The sequence below is a fragment of the Halichoeres trimaculatus genome, unplaced genomic scaffold (genome assembly GCF_033239565.1).
Source record: "Halichoeres trimaculatus isolate MK-OKI-2021-1 unplaced genomic scaffold, fHalTri1.1 fHalTri1_scaffold_11, whole genome shotgun sequence".
In the NCBI taxonomy this organism is placed as follows: Eukaryota; Metazoa; Chordata; class Actinopteri; order Labriformes; family Labridae; genus Halichoeres; species Halichoeres trimaculatus.
In genome coordinates, this window is record NW_027437189.1 from 13,753,242 (window position 1) to 13,773,449 (window position 20,208).

Consider the following 20,208-nt stretch of genomic DNA (forward strand, 5'->3'; position numbering starts at 1 on the left):
TCAACCTTATTCAGCAGATAACACTTCTAAGATAAAACTAAGACCTCTTTTCTTCCTGTTTAGTATAACAATAATTATAAACCAAATAATCTAATCTATTACAATATGAGCCACAATTGGTGAAAGAAAAGTTTGATGAGAATACTTGTTTGCTAATGCTGGCACTCTGATGCAGGACTCATACATATGACATAGTTTTTCTGCATGATGGGGATAATGTGACATAGTCAAAAGTCCCGGACCCCCAGCTATAGAGTGGACCCAGCGGTGAAGACTGATTTTATAACTACATCACTGCTGTATGTATTTTTCTGTTATCAAAACAGTCATTTGAATTGTAAATGTAGAGTCAGAGAAGAAGTCAGCACTCAGTCTAAAGTAAAAGTAGGAAGTGTCACAATTAAACCCGGTGGTGGGATTGTTTACTCAACTGTTATTTTCAAGGTCAAGGATGAATATCATACCTCAGTACAAATCATTATAGACTGAATAGTCAGCCTGTCTCATGGTTTTCTCATTAACTGCAGCTATAGAAAGCTGTCAGGATTGTCTGTCTCACTCTCTCAGCTTTGGAGCTTTTTCATTGTCAGGAAAAAGTTGTCACATTCACAGAGTGATTGCCTCATGATTTATGTTTATATTTTTATTGTGACTATAACAATATGTGACTCATATGACTGCACAAGCTAAAAGTACTTTCAATCAACAACAAAAAGGATGCAGTGTACATGTTCTATACAAAACAATAAGAACTTATATTATTCCTTCTGTTTATACTAAAAATGTACAAAAATTTGGAGGACATGGCAGCGCCCCAAAAGTAAAACGATGGCGCATAATGTTTCCATCACCAAAGTTAGGTTATATCATGCTGTTACCTTCAGATTACTCTATTTCTGAGGAGTGTATCTTTATTTGGTTACTTGATGTCATTAAAAGTAGTTTGACACCCTGATTAACAAACCTGCCTCCTTGAGAGTAGAAAACAGCAGGACAAGCCAGAGAGGGTGCAACGAATGCTAAAGATTTGTATATTTCTCCTTTACAAAGGCAAGCTGAGGACAATTTATTTATAAAGCACTATTGATACAAGAGCAATCTAAAGTGCTTTACAAAGTGAAAAATAAAACAGTAACATCAACATCAGTGGAAGAAATGTCATTCAGGACACAAGTATCAAAACATCCGATATAAAATATATTACTGTTATGTGATTGTTTGGTTTGCAGCCTGTGAAAGAAGGGGCAGACACAATAAGAGTTTGTCTTCTTTGTGCTCCTTTTCATTCAGTTTTGGGATCTTTAATTTTTTCTTTGTAATAATTTTTATTTATTAAAGAAATAAATAGTATAATATAATATAATATAATATAATATAATATAATATAATATAATATAATATAATATAATATAATATAATATAATATAATATAATATAATAAAATCAGAAAAGAGCAAAAAGAAAATTAGGTAAGGTTACCCAGTTTAAAAAATAAAATAAAAAAAAACAGAATTTGTATTGTCAAGGGCTTAAAACAACAATAATATATATTCATGAATAATTAACTGTTACTATTTTTGTAACTTTACTATCATTGTTCAACACTGCCTTCATGATTTCCAGTGCTACTGCAACTTTTGATCCAAATTTGTAAGTCTGCATGAAATGAATGTAAAGGCTTGTATGCAGATGGCTATCAGATGTTTTGAAATATTGAGCCTTACCACAGAAAAATAAATAAATAAATAACAGTGACAGGAAATGAGCAATGGAGAGATGTGGTGATTTTCCAGAAGAAAGTGGACCAAAAGTTTGGCGAGTTAAAACACAACTGAGGTGGAGGTATGATGCTAATTTTAGAATAATGATGATCAATGCAGCAGAGACGTTAAAAAACTGTTAGGGAGCCAAAACATGATTAGAGTTACACAGAGTAAGGTCCAAAGATTGCGCATCCAATAAGAGCATCTGAAAAATGAAGACTGTAAAAGAAAAGCTTATCGTGGTCCTCAAAGTGGCCCTCCATCAAAAGGAGGGTTTGTGCGTTTATTGAGAGACGTAACGAAGGCATGCCCGTTACCAGAGCTGTCATACGAATTATTTTGAAACACAGGTCTTACTAATTGGATTTTCTCATAATATCAATTAAAATAGTCTCTTTAAATAAAATAAATTTTGGTTATTAGAGTATTTTCTGAAAACTGGCCTTGAAAAGTGGAGGGTCTTCATAATCACAGAGAAAATGTCTGTTTTGATTATGTGCATGTTAATCAAAAAAGGAGGCGTGACTTATACTTAGGCTCTAATATTGAATCTTATCTAGGAAACTTCAAGGTGATCTCACCAGCCTCAGATGTCAGCGTCTTTCTAGGTGGGGTAATTTGGTTTCACTTTTGTACAGTGGAAAGAGTTGTCGTTTTTTATCGTCAAAAGTAATGGCTGGCAATGAATGCAAATGCTTATTCTATGTCACCTGGTTTTCTTATCATTAAAGATATTTCTCGTTTTTTTTTTTTTTTTTTTCAAACCTACTGTACAATATATAAAGCCAAACTCATATGCTACTTAAGGCTCACAGAGAAGAGTTAATTTGAGATTTTACCTGGACACATCCCAACAAAAGCCCTGGTCTTTACCACCTTTTCTGTCAAGTTTTCCCTTATGCTATTTTTGCCTGCCTTAAAGAGACTTAAAAACACTTTGATGAGTACAAATAAAGATGTAAAAGCATGTTGACAGTTGCTGTAAAATAAGTTGAACAGTGAAAGTAAAATAGCTTTTTGAGACCTGACAAACCCTCTGGCACTCACACAACTACTCACAGCAGGAGATCTGCTTTGTGTGAGCTTATCGCATGAAAATCTGTCAAAGCACTTGAATGTACTGTGATTATCTACACAAACAACAACACCTGGTATGAGCATGAGAATTTCAGTCCCCTGGATGGAGATCAGCACAATGATTCATGCCTGAAAACCTACAAAACTGCATTAAAATCGCATGAGCTATGGACAGCAAACTGGGATGAGAGCAAATTCCGGTAAATCGTGCGTGACATGAATGAGTATTGTACTCATTCTGTATCTCAGTTCTGTCTGTGCTAATGATTGTGAGCAGAGTTCACGTGGGACCAGTAAATGCTTCTTCCAACGTGATGAAACAGCCATAGCGCCCGGAAAAATGGTCAGTCTATCTCAATAGAAATGTCACCACGCAATAAGTATGCAATGACTCGCCGTCTACTGTAATGAGCTCAGACTGTGTGCATGTCTCTGGAGATGCTGATAGCAAGTATACCATCTGAATGGAAACATTTCCCTGCCATCTGTTACAGGCGTTTGACACAATGTGTACATGACAATATCTAAATAGAGAGATTCAAAACCAATCTTTCATTCTGCTGAAATCTAATCTGAATGAAATATGGGTGCTTAATTCATGCTGCACATAACAGATAGGTAAGCAAAGAGAGTAGTCACTGTTTCATCTTTATAGAGCCAAGTGGAAAGCCTAAGGGACTCAATTCAGCCAGTAACCTGTCTTTCTCCTGGGGCTTAGGATTCCAGTGATTGGCAGCCTGTGGCATTATGTGGACACTTTATTGACTCGCATTCAAGTGCTGGGAGTTGAATTATAGGAGGTAATGTGGAGTGAGCAGGGTGCTGTAATGTAATAATTCAGGGATTGTTGAACACAAAATTGTGACTGGTCCAAGTTCTGCTACCAGCTCTCTTATTTGGTGCCCAGATGTGTTACATTTTAAATCTGGTTGGTCAAAAACACATTGCAACAATTGGTTTATTCTCATTAAGAAATGCAGTGATCATACACATCAGTGCAAAGGGGCTACAGCCATAGACCCTATGATATATGAACAAAGTGGCAGTGACGCCACCTCACCCATTTGTTGCTGCTTGGAGTTCTGAGCAGCAGAGCTTAGTGACAATAAAAAGAAAAAAAGTTGTGATATTTTCTTTGTTTGTGTATAGTTTTTACAATAACTCTCTGCGGAGGACAGCTGAATAAGGACAGAAACATGAACATCAATATTCCTGCAGAGGTCCCGCTCTGAGCCCTTTCAGGCTGGGCCAAGACCTTCCTATTTCACGCTGGGGTCTTCCCATTTACTTTAAATTTACCCCCTGTATTGCAGATTTTTTTTTTTGAAAGGGACACATAGAAAAGTTATCATTCCAGTCTGGAGATGGAAGTTGACTAAACTGACATCAGGTTGTGTAATGAAGGTGTAGGTCAACAGACACATAAACTATGAGCCATAACCTCAGTTACCTTAATTGGATAAAAAGGTGAAAACAAAGAAGGTTGATGGACGAAGTGTAAAGATGGTAAATTAAAGATTAGATGTGAACAGACTGACTGTGATAAGAAAAAAAAGGCACTCAGGTTCTCCAGACATCTTAGCCTTGTCTTACTTTGCCATCAGTGGCAATATTCAGTTTAATCCAAAAAGTTACAGTAAAGTAAGTTAGCTCATTAAGATGAAATTTGCTGTGGACATAGCTCTAACTGTAGAGACCACATTTTGTTGCATACATAACTTCAGATTCAATATTTCAATCTGGAGAGACATGCATGTTAATTAAAGATGAATATTTATTTTAAAGAGATGATGTGGTATTGAAATACTGTCAGAGACTCTTTGCTGCTTGAACTCTATGGGGAGACAGGGGGATCGAAGGGCGTCTGAAGCAGAAACGACCAGTCTAGACACTGGTGGTGGAGGTGCTGGTCGATGATGTCATCAATGAGATGAAGGTGTAAAACTGTGAAAGGGAACTCAGGGGTGATGAAAGATATCTGCTGATGTCGTTCAAGACTTATAGGATGATGAAGATGATAAAACCGTAGGACTGAAGGGCAAGATTGTGCTCAACAGTGGCAAACATGATTGGACAAAACAAAATGTGTAACTGTTGACGTCCAAGTTAGTTAGTAACCCCATTATGAGCAAGGTGATACATCCTGAAGAGAAAGGCCCGACTGGATGCCCTGCCTAAGACATGCATTATTTTTAACCTAATGCAGCTTACACCTGTACGCCTTGCTCCTGTGTTGTGTAAACTGCATGTGAAACTGCACAGTTAGCCCCCATTGGTCTTATAAATAGATGTGGTAAAGGAAGAGTGGCATGTTGCTATCTCAGGGAAGCAGAAAGCATCAACGCATTTCACCAACAAAGACCTGGTTTTCAAATTTGAAGTCAGTGGTGCAGATCTGCCCTGATTATTCAAATAGTAAGATGAACAGAGGAGTTCATAAGACACATAAAGAAACACACAGCAGTGTTTGGGATAGGGCTGATCTAGGGGCGCCAGAAAACAAGAACTCAGTCACCACTGTTTCCTCACACACCTTCTTTACCTCAGTACAGCACAGCCGTAGAGCCTAGGTCATCTCCAAACTCTTCATCATTTTATGGACACTGTCTCAACACTGTCTCTCTCACAGCTATGGAGTAGATGTATGTATTTTCTGTAAGCCTTAAAACATTGCCCTTGGTTACACTCATCATGGTACCCCCAGACATGAATAAAGATAAAATAGGATGTCAGTCATCATTAGCCCTGCCTGTAATTGTCAGTATACTCTAAGATTTAAATAAATAAGGAAGCTACACTGACGTACCTTGTGTGAGTGTGTACACCTCCAATTTTTTGTAAACATTTTTATGAGTGCAATGGAAGGATAAAGTTAAATATGCCAACCCAAGCTTAACTTAGCTGCACCTGACTCTAACAAGAAATGAGATGCTCTGATTGGTCTGTTTCATGTGATGCAGAAAAACATACCCTTTAAAAACAGGGGGACCTAATCCAACCTTTCGGTGCCCAGATAGTGCCTGAGTCATCTTGCCTGGTGTGTTTCAGATTTTTTAAATGTGTCCCAAAGTTAAAATGGAATGAAAGACATTTTGTGTTCTCCTGCTCTCTATTCTTTCTGCTTAACGAGACAGCTACTCCCGAGCAAATTGAATAATTTGGCCAGGAAATGATTTTATACATCAAAAAAGTATTTAAATATTTGAAATGAAAATGTCCCTCTGCTACAGAAAACTCTGGTGCCTTCTTAAATTCAGTTCACTTTGCTTTTTTATTACTCACATAAAACTGAATATTTCCATTGATGCTGAAGTGAGACGAGGTGACCAGGACCCTACAAATCCCTGCAGCAGCTGACCGAGGTTTTCTGTCTTGTCACTGTCAAAGTCTGATGATGTTTCCTTTTCCATTCACCATCTTCAAAAATCCATCCCATGTTCAGTTTGGTGTTTGCTTCATGTGCCTTCTTCAATTTAGTCGATTTCTCTGCAATAGCCCACAGCTTTTTGTGTGTCAGAACCTGTCTTGCTTATTCTTTGCTGTTTTCTTCTCTTTTTCCCTCACAGTAAACAGACTGATGCTAAATTCACCAGACTTCTTTCTTTGGACGGATATCTTTGGATTGAGTCTGTGATTGGATTTGTTGTCTCTTATAAAGAAACAGCATCCAGAGTTGAGCACTCAACACAGCCATCCTAACGGTGTTACATCTGTCTGTCACCCTACAAACACAGAGTCTTAGTCACATCCCTGTCCCTTCAAAGTCCCCATTATCTGTGTTTAATTATTTTGAAGCCTAAAACTCATTTAGAAGAGACAGCAGGCCCGGATCTTCAAACCGGCAGCAGTCCTTGTTCCAGAGCAGCATGCCTGTCACCTTTTAATGGGAAATGCATCCAAGGTGACCCATAATAGGCTCCACTTCCTCCATGCATGCTCTCTCTCTGCAGACATCCAAGCCAGCAGGCTACAGCAGTTCTGCCGCTGACAGGAAATGGGAGCGGCAGATTAGAGAATGTCAAATTAATGCAGATGGAAGACAGTGAGAGGCACAAAATGTGTGACTGCATGGTGTCAAATTGAGTGACTTTTTTTTTCCCCCTCCTGCCTTCTGCGAAAACATCTGAAGTCCCTGAAGTACTGTTGTTATTCTAGACATAAATGCCGAGGTAAAAGTGAGTGACATATTGCTCGATAAACTGCGAGACAAATTTGTTTTGAGGCAGGAGGAGAATGCAGAGGACTTGTGTGTTTATGCAAACAATTAAAAACAGCTTCAGTACAATATTGAAATTTTTGTTTGAACAGGTTTTCTAAAAAAGCGCAAGACAGGTGTCAACACAAGGGGATTAAACACACCAGAGCCTTTCCTTGAAGCACGTGTGTGTTCTAAGTTTACACTCATGACTGCATGTGCTCTCTGGAGAGAGGAATCAAAACCAGTTACAAGAAATCTATGCAATGCTATTTTAAAAACAGGCACTGTCCATGACAAACAAAAGCACAAAGATTCATGAAATATGGCTGGCGGGTTTTGACAGCGTGTCGCACGAAGAGGCCTTAAGATTGGTCCTGTGCAGCCGTCCAAAAAGAGAAAGTGATACTTTATTGAAATGCAAAATGACTACTCACAGAGCAGAGCTGCTGTTGTTTTAAGATGCATGAAAACTGCATGGAACAGAGGAAGCAGGGAATAGTAGCGAAAGGGGGTTTTTGCATTTGCATGTGAGCCGCAAAGTGTCGTCTCATCTGTCAAACACACATTGCAGACCTGGGACTCTGCAAGACAGGTTCTGATCAAGGACATAAAAGCTATTTTGACTCCCTGCAAGACCCGCACGTTCAAAAAACAAGCCTGATTATCTTTTTTCATAGTTAAAATGTTTCTTTTGGGGCACAGCGTCAACTAAAAAGTGAAAAAAAAGGCATCCTTTATGCCAGTTAAGCAAAACCAGTCAAAAGCGCTTTATCTGTGGTTATTCTCTTGTAGCACACATCATTTTTAGAAACGGGCAAGCAGAAAAAATTGCGATGGTAAATTATGTCTCCTGTCAGTGTGATGTCATTCACTTTTAAATGTCACGCTGTTCCTGTCAGTCATTTCAGCCCTTTTCCCTCGCCTGGCAAACGTCCAGAACTGGTATTACATATTTTTAGATCGCCTGCTCTGATGAAAGAGTTACATTCAGCGAGAAGAAAAGGGGAACATAGAGATAGAGTGGTGGCAGGGAGCCTTTAGAGCAGCTGCTTTGCCTCTGATGTGACTGCTGGCCTCTCTCACTGATGGCTGCTGTGTGCCAATGAGCTTTCTACATATAAACTGTGTAATAATGCATATTACAGAGGGCTGAATGACCTTTCATGCTGTTTGACATGTGCTCCGAAGGGTCGACGGTGGTGATTATGCAACACCTGCAAGCTGGAATTGGCGGAGACGGTTCTTTATGTATTCAGTCTGACACGTTAGGGCTGATTGTGGCACACGGTCAGCATTTTAATCACTTGGAAGAAGAACACTATATGACATGAGTATGGAGAAATACTTTAAGCTCTTACAAAACTTGCTCTGATGTTTACGCAGAGGATGAGTTTTCTTCAACTGACTGCTAGATTAAATCAATGAAATCTACAGGATCCATTGTCTGATTATGTTAACTCTGTTTTTTAGTATTACTAAACATTAAATGAACTTCAATAGGGTGTTTTATTTTTGGAAGTTGTACCTCTAAACAAAAACAGATGACTTAAAAAAATCTTCCTTTACTTACTAATTTGTTTTAACATGTAAGGCTTTTTTAACTGTAAAAGAGACAAAATAGGTGATGGATGATTAAAGTGGATAGAACCTTGACAAACCGTGTCTCACTTTGGAGTTTTGATCTGCTCTAAAAACGGCTTGAATTTTCCTGTTAATTACCTATCAACTACAGAAATACACAGGCTGCTACAAAATATTGATTCAAAGATGTTCCTACTGATTGAAATGTAGTATTCATACAGATTAAATAAAGTAATCCTCCAGTTTCTGCTGTTGGGAGCATTTCAGTGGCAATGATATGCTCTCATCAGATTTCTTCCTATGGATGAAATTAATATCAAACCCTATTCATTAAAGTCTCAACACCAGCGTTTACAACTGATGCATGAAATGAACACAGCACATTGTTAAAGTCTTCTATTCTTCGGCTCGAAAAATTAACTAACAATTTTTTTTGGCGACCTTTTCTTTCACTAACATTTTTTAACTTGAATCCAATAATTAAAGGAGGACCGGTTATTAGTTAGCACAGGCAACAGGGCGATAGTAGGGAGTGACATTTTGGAAAGCAATGCTCATGGGCTTCAAACCTGGGCCTCTGCTCAAAAGACAGTCTTATGCTTCTCCCAAACTGATCACTCGACCATAATGGTGCACTTTTGCACTAGTTTTTTTTTTTTTTAAACTTGTATTTTGTGGCTTTTACCATTTATTTTTTGTAGGATAGGACAGCGGATAGGAAACCAGGAGGGAGTGGGGAAAGGTATACAGGCAGGGGGCTGAGGCTGGAAGCGAACATGGGCCATCGCACGTATCGGTGCCAAAGACCCTTCAAAACAGGGTGTCTGTGACATGACTCGTCTATTTCAGGTACTGTGAAATAAACCCAACCTTGGACGTAACCATGTTGAATATGGGTTTTGGGCTTCCATTCTAACAGCTTTAGGGCACCTGTCAGTCACGTGAGCTGAGCTGTGTCTTTAATTGGACAATAAGACAATTGGAATATCTCCTAAACCACTGAGTTAGAAAAAAATACCACCCCCCCAACAGTGTGCGCCAATATTGAGATTAGTGATTAGACTCCAGACACAAGCTGTTTTTTGAACCAGGTTGTAAATATGCTTTTTAATACTGTGAAAGCCTGTTTTTTTTGGCTTGGTCGTGCAGCATCTCAATTAACATGACTAGCATGACTAAACCACAAGGCCAAGCCCTCACCTGTTTTTTTCACACTACCGGTATCTCTTTTCTACTGCTTTACAATCAGCTCTCTGTGCTAAACCTCCTCTCCTCTTCTCCAGTTGACTTGTCAGCCACTGACTATGATTCCAAAATTGTATGCCCCCCAAATAAATCAAACCAAAAATACTAATAGATAAGGATGGGTACCAAATTAGGTACTTTTATGGGTACTACCCAAATTGTGTCTGTAGTATCAAGCACCAATTCACATATAATCAAACAGGACCTCGTTTAAACTGTACCTAAAGGCATCCTTGTGATTGTGAGGAGTGGGGTAGGAATATTCCCATGCTGGACATAAAATTGCAAGTTTATATATTGAGAATACTGCTACCAGCTACTGGGCATTGGTACTGTATCGTTTTAAATGTGAACGGTACCAATACCTACTAAAAGAAACAAAATTTATGCCACAGTGTCAACAGGCACAAGAGCATCACATGGGACTCTTTTGACTTTGACTTGTGAAATCAGGTTGTCTCAGAAAAAAAAAAAACATTGTCTCTCTGGGGTATTGGTAATTAAGAGCCAAGTATTAAACTCAGCTGGGTAACACAATTTTTCTTAAACACTTTGATAAAGCATATCATATTTTTAGTTATGATTTATCTTTGCAGTACATGCAATGTTTCACTCAATCCACCAGTCTTGTTACTCAAATTTAACCACATGTGTTTTCCCATTTTTGTTCCAGCTCCTCTCACCAGTTTCCAGAAAAAGGTAATTGGATCTGCAGTGTAAATATGCACAGAGACTTATGGCACACCGAGGAAACACTAAAGCAGAAATCAGCAATAGAGCCAGATAAACTCAATATTAATTACTTTGCTTATTTCTCCTTCTTCCCTCCCCCTTGGAACCAATTAGAAAGTTGAGATGCTTCTTTTCAGTTTAATGAGGTCTAAGTAATGATAATGAATTTCATATTCCTGCCAAGCATTTAAAATAGGGGAGTGAAACCACAAAGGCAATGCTGTATGAAATGATCTCAGGCATAATTCCCATTCTGGAAGAGTATTTCTTTCATTGAGAAAATCAAAAATGAGGAAATGAGCTCCTATTTCCCCCACTACAAATACAGAGGCTGAATTAATAGAAGCAGTTTTCCTCCACACTGATGCAATTTTGGGAGGGCGGAGGGGGTTAGTCACATGAAATTACTCAGAATATACAGACCCAGTTTTAAGATTAGTCTAAAAATGATGTGTCGCACAACTAGGTCACTAAATATTCTAAATCCAGACAAATTCTAGCCCGGATTTCAAAGAGTAAACTGATGAAAATCCCTGTTTGTTGTCTTTTAAGGGCAAGACAAGCCGCAGGGCTGCCACACCTTCAGAGTCCCGCATGAGGAAAAAAGAATCAAAAAAGGACAAAAGCATCAAACTAGTTTCATCCACACACTGCCACTGATGAACAGATAAACTAAGCAGCGTGGTAGCCTTTTACCTTCGCAGGGACAGTGTGTGCTGAAACAATCCTCTGAGCACATTAGATAAAAGTTCTGGCCGACCTGATTTAATATTTACAAACAGTGGGGACAAGACTCCATCATTAGTTTAACAGTAGTTTTTATTTCATGGGGAAAGTGTTGAATTAAAGAGGAGTCGTGTTGCTCATGAACCCACACAGGCTTGTGCAACCACTGACATCAGCAATTACAGTGAAGAGTAGTGATGCTGGGATCCTTTCCATTGTGAGAGCTTGTTTTGATTATCTGGCAGGAGAACAAAAGATAAAAGGTTGGACTGATGTTTTTTTTTTTTTTCCTATTAATCAAGAGGAATTTGAAGTGCTGTCACTGTGGCGACACAACATGTACTGGCTGGTGTTATTATGAATCTTTGTGGGTTCAGTGGAGAAACTTGAGGCAAAGCAGGCAAAGACTGAACAGGTAGAGTCCAGTGATGGTGCAATATGATACCTTGAACAAGAGTTGTTGAATTTTTTTTTTTTGCTGCTGCAAAGGTGAGGCCAGAGCTATCACTCAAAAAACTCAAATAAATCAAAAACAGGAAAGGCAATACCATCCTAATTAGTTACGGAAATACAACAGAGTGATTAAAAACTACAAGAATATGAAAATGAAGTACAAAAGAAGAACAGAGAGATGCAAAAGGCTACAAGAAAATACCAACTGGGAACAAAATTTGCTGAACAAAATGATGCCAGACGAAATCAAAGAGACCCCCCAAAAAAGATGCAAAAAAAACCCAAACCAAAAAAAAACAAAAGAGGAAAATCCATTTGAGATGTAAAAATAGTACAATATGAAGCAAACAGCCACAAGAGATGAGGAGATAAAAAACATAAATAAACAAACTACAAATAGATTCAAATCATGTACAAAAGGGATACAATTAACTCACTTAACTTGTTTCATAACTTAAATAACTGATTTTTCTTAATTGCATTACTAAAATACCATTTCTAAAGTAATACAAAGAACTTCAAGCAATTCAGTGTGGGAGATTTTGATTACCCATTGATGTCCAGTGATCCCTGGTTAATGTTGCAGTCTGCACTTTTCTGAAGTTTCTCTTTGGTTGATCTTTCTTGTCCCTCTGTGGGCCAAACCCCAGGACAAATGTTTGATGATATATACTGGATTGTAGTCAGTTGCTATCTATACAGCAGGCTCTTTGATTTCCACAATCAAAGTAAACACTTCAAAATAATGCTCCGCGAGCTTCTGCGCTGCAGCTGCCCATCGACAGCAGGCTGAAAGCTGCGCCTGTATGCTTGGTTCACAGCTGTTCATTCAAACAAGACATCCTTGGTGATATTTCAATTCTGTTTCAATCCAAGAGCACATTTTTATTTCTAACTTAGTCATCCAGGAGCTTTCAAAGTGTAATGTTCCTTGTGAAAGTGTAGTAGTGTTGGGATGTTTTTTAGCATGACAGTTTCAAGAATGGGAAGGGAAAATGATGCAGTAGCTTAACTCCAGTGTGTCAAAAGGGACAAAGTAGCATGGGATTATAAAAAAACAGCAATTTTGCGGCTCAGTAATGTTTTAGTTAACATTCTGAAGAGGTGCAAAAAAGGGTAAATGCAAAAAGGGGCAAAACAGTTAAAAAATGGGAAAAAACGTACAAAGACGTTTAAAAAAATACATGCACCAGGAGCTGCAAATAAAAGCAAAATGACCAGGAAAAGAGATGCAAAATTCCAAAAAAAGATGGAAAAAATGGACAACACAGAGATGTAATGAGACAACAAAGATAAGCAACTTCAAAAAGTTGCTTCAAAAAATAAAGATGGGAAAGGAAAAGGTTCAAAATGGTAAAATAATGATGCGAAAAAACATCAATATAGAGAAAGATGCAAAGATGCAAACGGTAACAACAAAAATGACTAAAAAGGAATGGATTTTGACCAGAAAAAAACAAGTAAATTAAAAAAGAAGAGAAAAAAAAATAAAAAAAATTGAAATACAGAATTAAGCTTAAGCTTCAAAACAGCGAGGAGGGACAACTTTGGATGGATGCAACATGACGACAAGGAGATGCAGAACAACAATAAAGAGATCCAAAATGTCATGCAAAATGATGAGCTGAATGAAGTGCCAAATGAGATGCAAAACAAGATGTAAAACAAGCATAAACAGCCTGAGAATGACTCAAAAAAGGGATACAAAATGACAGGAAAGAAATAAGGGGAGGAAATAAGGACAGTGAGTCTTGCTGGAGGATAGGGGTCTCTTACATGTGTGTTGTCTCATAATCTTTTTTTGGCTGTGAGATATTTGGCGTCACAATTAGCAGCTATTTCTAGATATTATTTATAATGAGGATTGTTGAATTTATTTATCCCAATGAATAAACCACATAAGTATAAATAATGATGTGTTCATTGCTGCCAAGAAACAGAGTATTAGATGTAAGCACGGGCACATTTTTACTCACAGACGTGCTCCAGTTCTTTAAAAGTCTGCCCCAGTCTATCTCTAGTTTCTAAACCAGGCTCCTGCACTGATTCAGATGCATAATTCACAGTAATTAAACTTTAACACTCATTACACCTAACATCATTATTACACATTAACCAAAATGAAAAATTGATGTAATCCATAAACTCTGCTAAGGAGGCACTGATTCATCATCTGCTGGGGATGACGCTGAATAGTCAGTGCAATAACTTTCCAGAGAGAGTAGATAAATATTTGTAAAATCACTGGCTTGTTTTTCTGTTTGCTCACAACAAAAAGAAAAAGTGTATGTGATTGCTTGGCTTTGTTTAAGGACTATTTCTGGATTAAAGCAGACTGAGCGTTTTTATCAGGACACTGGGCTTCAGAGTCAACCCTCCTTTAGCGATGTCAGCTGTCATAACAACACATTTGGCTGCTGACTACAAAACAAAACAAGGGTCTTAAAATCTTGGTAATGACCCCGAGAGGATGTTCGGCTTCCTCAACACAACAAAGGCAAAGTGGTTTGAAGTGATAAACTAATAATGCCATTCTGAGGCAAAATGGGCTCCACTATTCTCAGCGGTTACTTAACAGCAAATGTCTCTTAACTGTGAGCCTACTTTAGGAACAGTCAAGAGTATTTTTCTGAAGAAACAATTAGCCAGGGGCTGCAAATCATACATTTACGTTTGCATAAACATAAACGTTTAACATTTAAGCTCATTCTAACCTGAAACCAGAAACATTGCAGACTTTGAGTAACACTAAAAGGATACATCTCATCACCCACAGAGCATTTATTCAGTCCTCCTCTACAGTCTCATCCATATAACCTTGGTAGTGGTTCAGTTGTTTACACTATTGAGCTGACAAGCCTAGCTCATCTTTTGCTACTTAATAATGACATCTTTAAAACCTCTCACAATAGCCTCAGCTCTTTAGAGACTTAAGGTCAAATAGATTCATAGTGGATTCTCATGGATGGCAATGCCACGCCAGACTAAAGTATGTATATCTCAACATTTACGGGATGAATCATCCAATTAGTCTCTTCACTCTCTTACTTTTTCTTATGGTGCCCTTCTGCAACCTTTCTCCTTGAAATTACATTTGCACTGAGCAGAAAAGAGCACAAGATTCAACACTTTGCTGTCTGAGCTATGTTCACATCCTAGTTTGTTTATAACTGAATGAAATATAACCTTTGATATGCCACTTGACTCACAAGGAGGTGATTAGCATTTGTAAGGAATGTATAAAGTGATGGACTACAGAGTCCCAGCTGATTTCCTGCGCTGTGACACTTTATTTAAGCCTACTTTAAATCCAATTCTTTGCAGTCCCTTCTAGTAGCTTTACAGGATATCTAGCTAAAAACTACTCCTGTTTTTTTACACTGGTCTTTTAGAAGACCCTTATTTCATCTTCTGTCTGAAACGCTGCATTGTAGCTGCTGTCTTTTTAAGGCTCCCAGCTCCAGAAAACCCCTTCTTTCTGATAGGCCAGACATCTGGATACACTCCCCCAAAGTGCCACTGACCAGTTACGAGATCCTTATGTGATGACCTAATCGTTTTAGCTTAGATCTTGTGGTTTGTTTCGTTGTTGTTAGAGCAGGCATTTTTGGGGGATTTCTACAACTTGTGAAAAAATAGCATCACACTTGTTGTCATGGCTTACAATTTGCTGCATTCAACAAAATATGGATTCTAATGCTTTGAGGATGACTTGTTGCACTGGAATCTATTTTAAAAGAAAATGAATAGCATTTCTAGATATAAATGCAAATTATGCCCAAGCATCAACCTGTGTGGCCACTTAAAGGTCCATAGCCTCTGTGCCAAGTGACAGTCTCTTGAGAATTTCATCCGATACGTGACCAATAAAAACTGCGGTTCCTTAAGTGTCCACTTGGAGCTGACTGCAAAGGTCCAGCTTACACATACACACTCACTCAAAAATGCCCAACAAATGAATAAGCGACATGATGATGACACCAATGATGATTTTTTCCTCATCATTTAACATGTATGCATTTGCAAACAGGTCATAAATTAATATGAATTTCAGATTCAGTTAAGATTTTGACAGCGACTAAATGATTTATAACCAAGTTAAGTAGCTAGTAGGTGATGGCAAAAGGTAAAAGAAGATCAGAGTCTAAAAAGTAAAATGTGCCTGATCAGGAAGGTGTTTTTTTTCTTTTCTTACTCAAAGATCAGTTCAACTTCTGATGAATAAGTAACTGTGTATAGTCCCAAAGTACCATGTTAGATGAAAATACTACACCCCCAAGGAAAAAGAGTTGAAACACAGAAAGAACTTTGCCAGAAACAGCCGTGACCATAACACAGCGCTACACAGCGAGCCGCTGCTAACGCCCCTGTTATTAATGTGTGGGGATTCTGGCAAAGGCGAGAAACAGCTGGTGGAGTCTTGAGAGAGAACGCTGGCTAATTAATTAAGCTGTGGGCCACAGAAATTCATTTTGCATTTAAGCGTTGTGACCACAAACCATAGCCCCTGCACAGAATTGGCTGAAAGACTTCAATTAAACATGCTGTATAAACAAATATCCACCAGCTTAGAGGAGTGCTCTCTTATGAATTATTCATAGCGTGGAAGAGGGAATAAATGGGAAATATTGAAATATGTAAAACCTATTTGTAGCTGTGAGCATACAGTGATAATTAGACCCCTGATTGTCCTCAGATTCATTTACTTAAGTATATATTTTCTTCTCAGGGCTAAAAAAGGAAATGGAAAGTTGATTTCTGTAAAGTATACAACACCACAGTCACTGAAGAAGCTTTGCCTCTCAGAGCCAACACAGCAAAGGAGATGCGCTCTGAAGTTTATAGAGTTTATGCTGTTTTACAGAGTGGTCAGAGGCCTTTTCATTGTCACAATGGCATGTTTAACAACTGCAGAACAAAGTGGGTTTGCCGAGCTCCAGATGTGGAGGGGCCTCGGGCTAAGGCTGCACGCCACTTCCCATTGGCGCTGCAGCCGAGCAGCGCTGACACTAGCGAGAGCATGGTTGAGAGGAGTACTATGGGCGGGGAGGAGGAAGATATATGTCAAAATAATGTGCCTGCAGGATGCATTATATAAGGCTATTAAATTGTCAGTGTCTAAAACAGTGCATAGAGGATGCAACCTTTGTTTGTGACAGGCGAAAATCCATTTTTCATGTTTGTTGTATTGTGAGCTTTAGCAGCGAGTGGTTTCTTTTGTTGGAGCGCATTAGAAAAAAGCTCTGATCCTCAGCTCTACTCCAAAGCTCCTGAATGGGAGACATGAGGGATTTTAGAGGAATTTCTTTTGCCCCGGAAAGAAACAAAACTGCAGGTGTAGTGAATATTTTGGAAGAAAAGTAATAAAGTGACTTAAAACTAAAAGTAAGTCCATGTTTAAAGGTGTATTATGACAGATCTAAAAAAGGAGAGTATGAATATATTCTATATCTATTATCATATGTTACAGCGTGAGGAAAGAGAAAGGCTGTGAAATTGATATCACACAGTGTTAAGTATTTATGACCCGAGTCTGAATAAATTATAATATACAGTGGATACTTACAAGTGAGTTACTTCTGCTCGTTTCCCTCACTTCAGCTGCTCTGCATATCTCATTATGCACAGTCTCTCGCTCACTCACTTGCTGCTACACATATTACACAAACCACAAGGTAAAAGGCCGATGTGCACACGGTGCTGAGAATCAATGACCTCTCAGTTATGAACAGTTTGACCTTGCAAAGCCGGCTGTTGGTGGGAGTGAGTTTGCAGGAGAGCAAGGCCACCTCAGGCAGCAACCATCCACCCTTTGTCGTACGTTCTGCAAACACCTCCACATCATGCTTTAGCATCACCGATGGCACAATTTCTTCAGCTGGAAATAGACAGCTGCTCCAAACTCTCAATGCATCTTTGTTCTTTTGGCAGTCCGCTTTTTATTCCAGTCTTTTGCTAAATTTCTCATAAGAGCTGCAGAAAAGTGGAATGCACAGCGGATTTTCATGTTTCCAATAGCTTCCACACAAAATAGAGGTCATTCCTCTTCTGCGAGCAGTGTTTAAAACAATGAAATCCTCCCAGCGGTTTCCTCTGAGGTCGAGGAACACATGACCCCAAAAAAGGCAACATCTCCGCTCGCCACATTACAGATGCACGACAAACACAATCTGTTCTATTTCGTGCACAGTTCACGCTCTTTGCACCAAATAAATACAGCACCTTATGAATCATACCGCAGAGAGAGCAACACTGCCTGCACCCAGGGAAGGCAGAGGGGGAGAGGGAACAGCCCAGAGCGTATCTGAGAGAGTGGCAGGCAGCAATCTGTAAGTAGAGCTGAGGGCTGGAAAACAGGACGCCTTGTCCGAATCACTGAGCACACACAAGCAGCTATTCAAGGGTCATCCGGCTAATGGACTTCTGGACACACGTTCTGTGCCAATAACTCAAGAGTGAGAGTGGAAGAGTTGCTTATATGCTGTCATAAGAAATTATTGTTTGGCGTAAGAAACACAACTCTGCTGATAAATGTGTAATCTTCCTGTCACGTACACCCTTTTCACGCTACAGGTGTTTTTATTTACAACCAATAATTTATCTGAAGTTTGTGTTTGTTGAAAGGATAGCAAGATTTGGCTGCTCCCAAAGTCGACACACATGATTGACTTGCTTTTTGCGAAACAACAATCCCTCCCTATAGATCTAAATTTCTATTGGCAAGGACGCAACTGATCCTCCGCCCTCTGTAATCTCGATTTCCTCTGGTAATACCACTTGCCGTGAACTTGTGGCATTTTCGCTGCCTTTAATGATTGGCCGAATGGTCCGCAACCGACGGCCTCCTTGCCACCAATTCATGACCCGTCAACCCCAATCCTCCCGCCAATCCAACAGGCACACAACACCCAGCACAGAACAAATGTCCCAGAGTCAGAATCAATCCAGACAGACATCCCATCCTCCTCTCATAAACCTGGCATCTCATTTATCCAGGGTGAGGGTTGGCCATGCTATGGTAAATGGAATGACAGGGCATTTACACTTTTAGTGCAGAGGCTCCTGAAGGACTCGGATTGTTCGCTTTGAACTCGTTCTCTCCTCAGTTACCTGAATTCACATTTCAGATATTAATTCCATTTCCCTTTTGTTGACAAGAGACCACTTTTCTCTAAGACGTCCTTTTTGTTAGTGTCTTTTCCCCCCTCTGATACACATGTTCCAGACAGGAGTAATGAAATGAAGGTGTAGGAACAGGAAGTCTTCTGACTGACAATATTGAGAGTATTGAAAAAGACCCCTTGCTGATATTCAGGAAATAACCGACACCAAGGACCCGCACACTTCTGCAGCTTCTTCTCCCTTTGAAGTTCTGACAAGCATTTGCCTTCCTCTCCTCCATCGAATCCTTGGATCATAATTATTTACTATAACAACAGCTCACATCCTTCTAACCAAATCAAAAGTTTGACGGCAATGTTTCGGTCGTCTTCTATTCAGTGCAATTTCACAAAGGCCACAATCAGTCAGATCAAATTGAGAAGGAGCAGTGTAGCATGAATATCAACTGAAATAGCTCAAGAAGAAAATGCAAAGGCATTCATCGCTTCTCTTTGTGATCTCAGAGCTCAAATTTTCATCTTGGCCAGTGGTGTTCAAAGAGGGGCAGCTAGGGGTGACATTGCCCCCCTGAAATCTTTTTGTCCCATAAACTGTGATTACATGTATACTTGGTTAGAGGCTATACAAAAGTTTAAACCAACATATGGGCTGCTTGACACTTTTGGGACTTAAATGAAAAAAAGGATTTAAAGCTCCCATAAAGAGTTCTCAGCTGAGCACCTCAGCCCCGAGTCCTACAAAAGTAAAAACCACCACCAGCAAGAAGACTGATTGTTTCTTTATGGTGATTTTTTTAATGTTTGGAACTGCTAAAACATGATAGGTACCAGATGACATGATTTCTAAAAGAGCCGTGGATTTAAATTTCCACAGCAATTTTGAATGGGTAACACATTTGGCTGTTAAAACAGCAGAATGAGACTTTCAGTTCTATAAGCACTAGAGATAAACTGATTGATCAAGATATAAAAAATGGTAATTTATAAGTAATTGTCACTGCACACATGAGGCCAATTCAAAAACTCTGAAGATAATACCTGCAGACACTGCAGGCAGTTTGGCCACAGAGATGCTAAATTAACATCCCACCTAAACTGTCAATGGCTAGACTTTATTAAAATTCTGATTAGGTATATGGAAACATGCCGTCACCAGTGGTTTCATCGTTGGTCATATTCTGAAATCTAAAACATAACCCAGTCCATGAATTAATTAAAATCCATATCAAGGATGTCACTGTCTGAGACACTCTTGTATGTCAGATTTATTCTTAATGCCCATAGACTAACAGATTATTCTTATACAATTGTC

General features: G+C 39.0%; 1 protein-coding gene across 2 annotated transcripts in view; it reads right to left on the minus strand.

The window, feature by feature from the left end:
• Window positions 1-20,208, minus strand: part of LOC141799744 (monocarboxylate transporter 2-like) — a 62,785-nt gene that overhangs the window by 15,947 nt on the left and 26,630 nt on the right. The gene's annotated exons all lie outside the window — the stretch shown is intronic.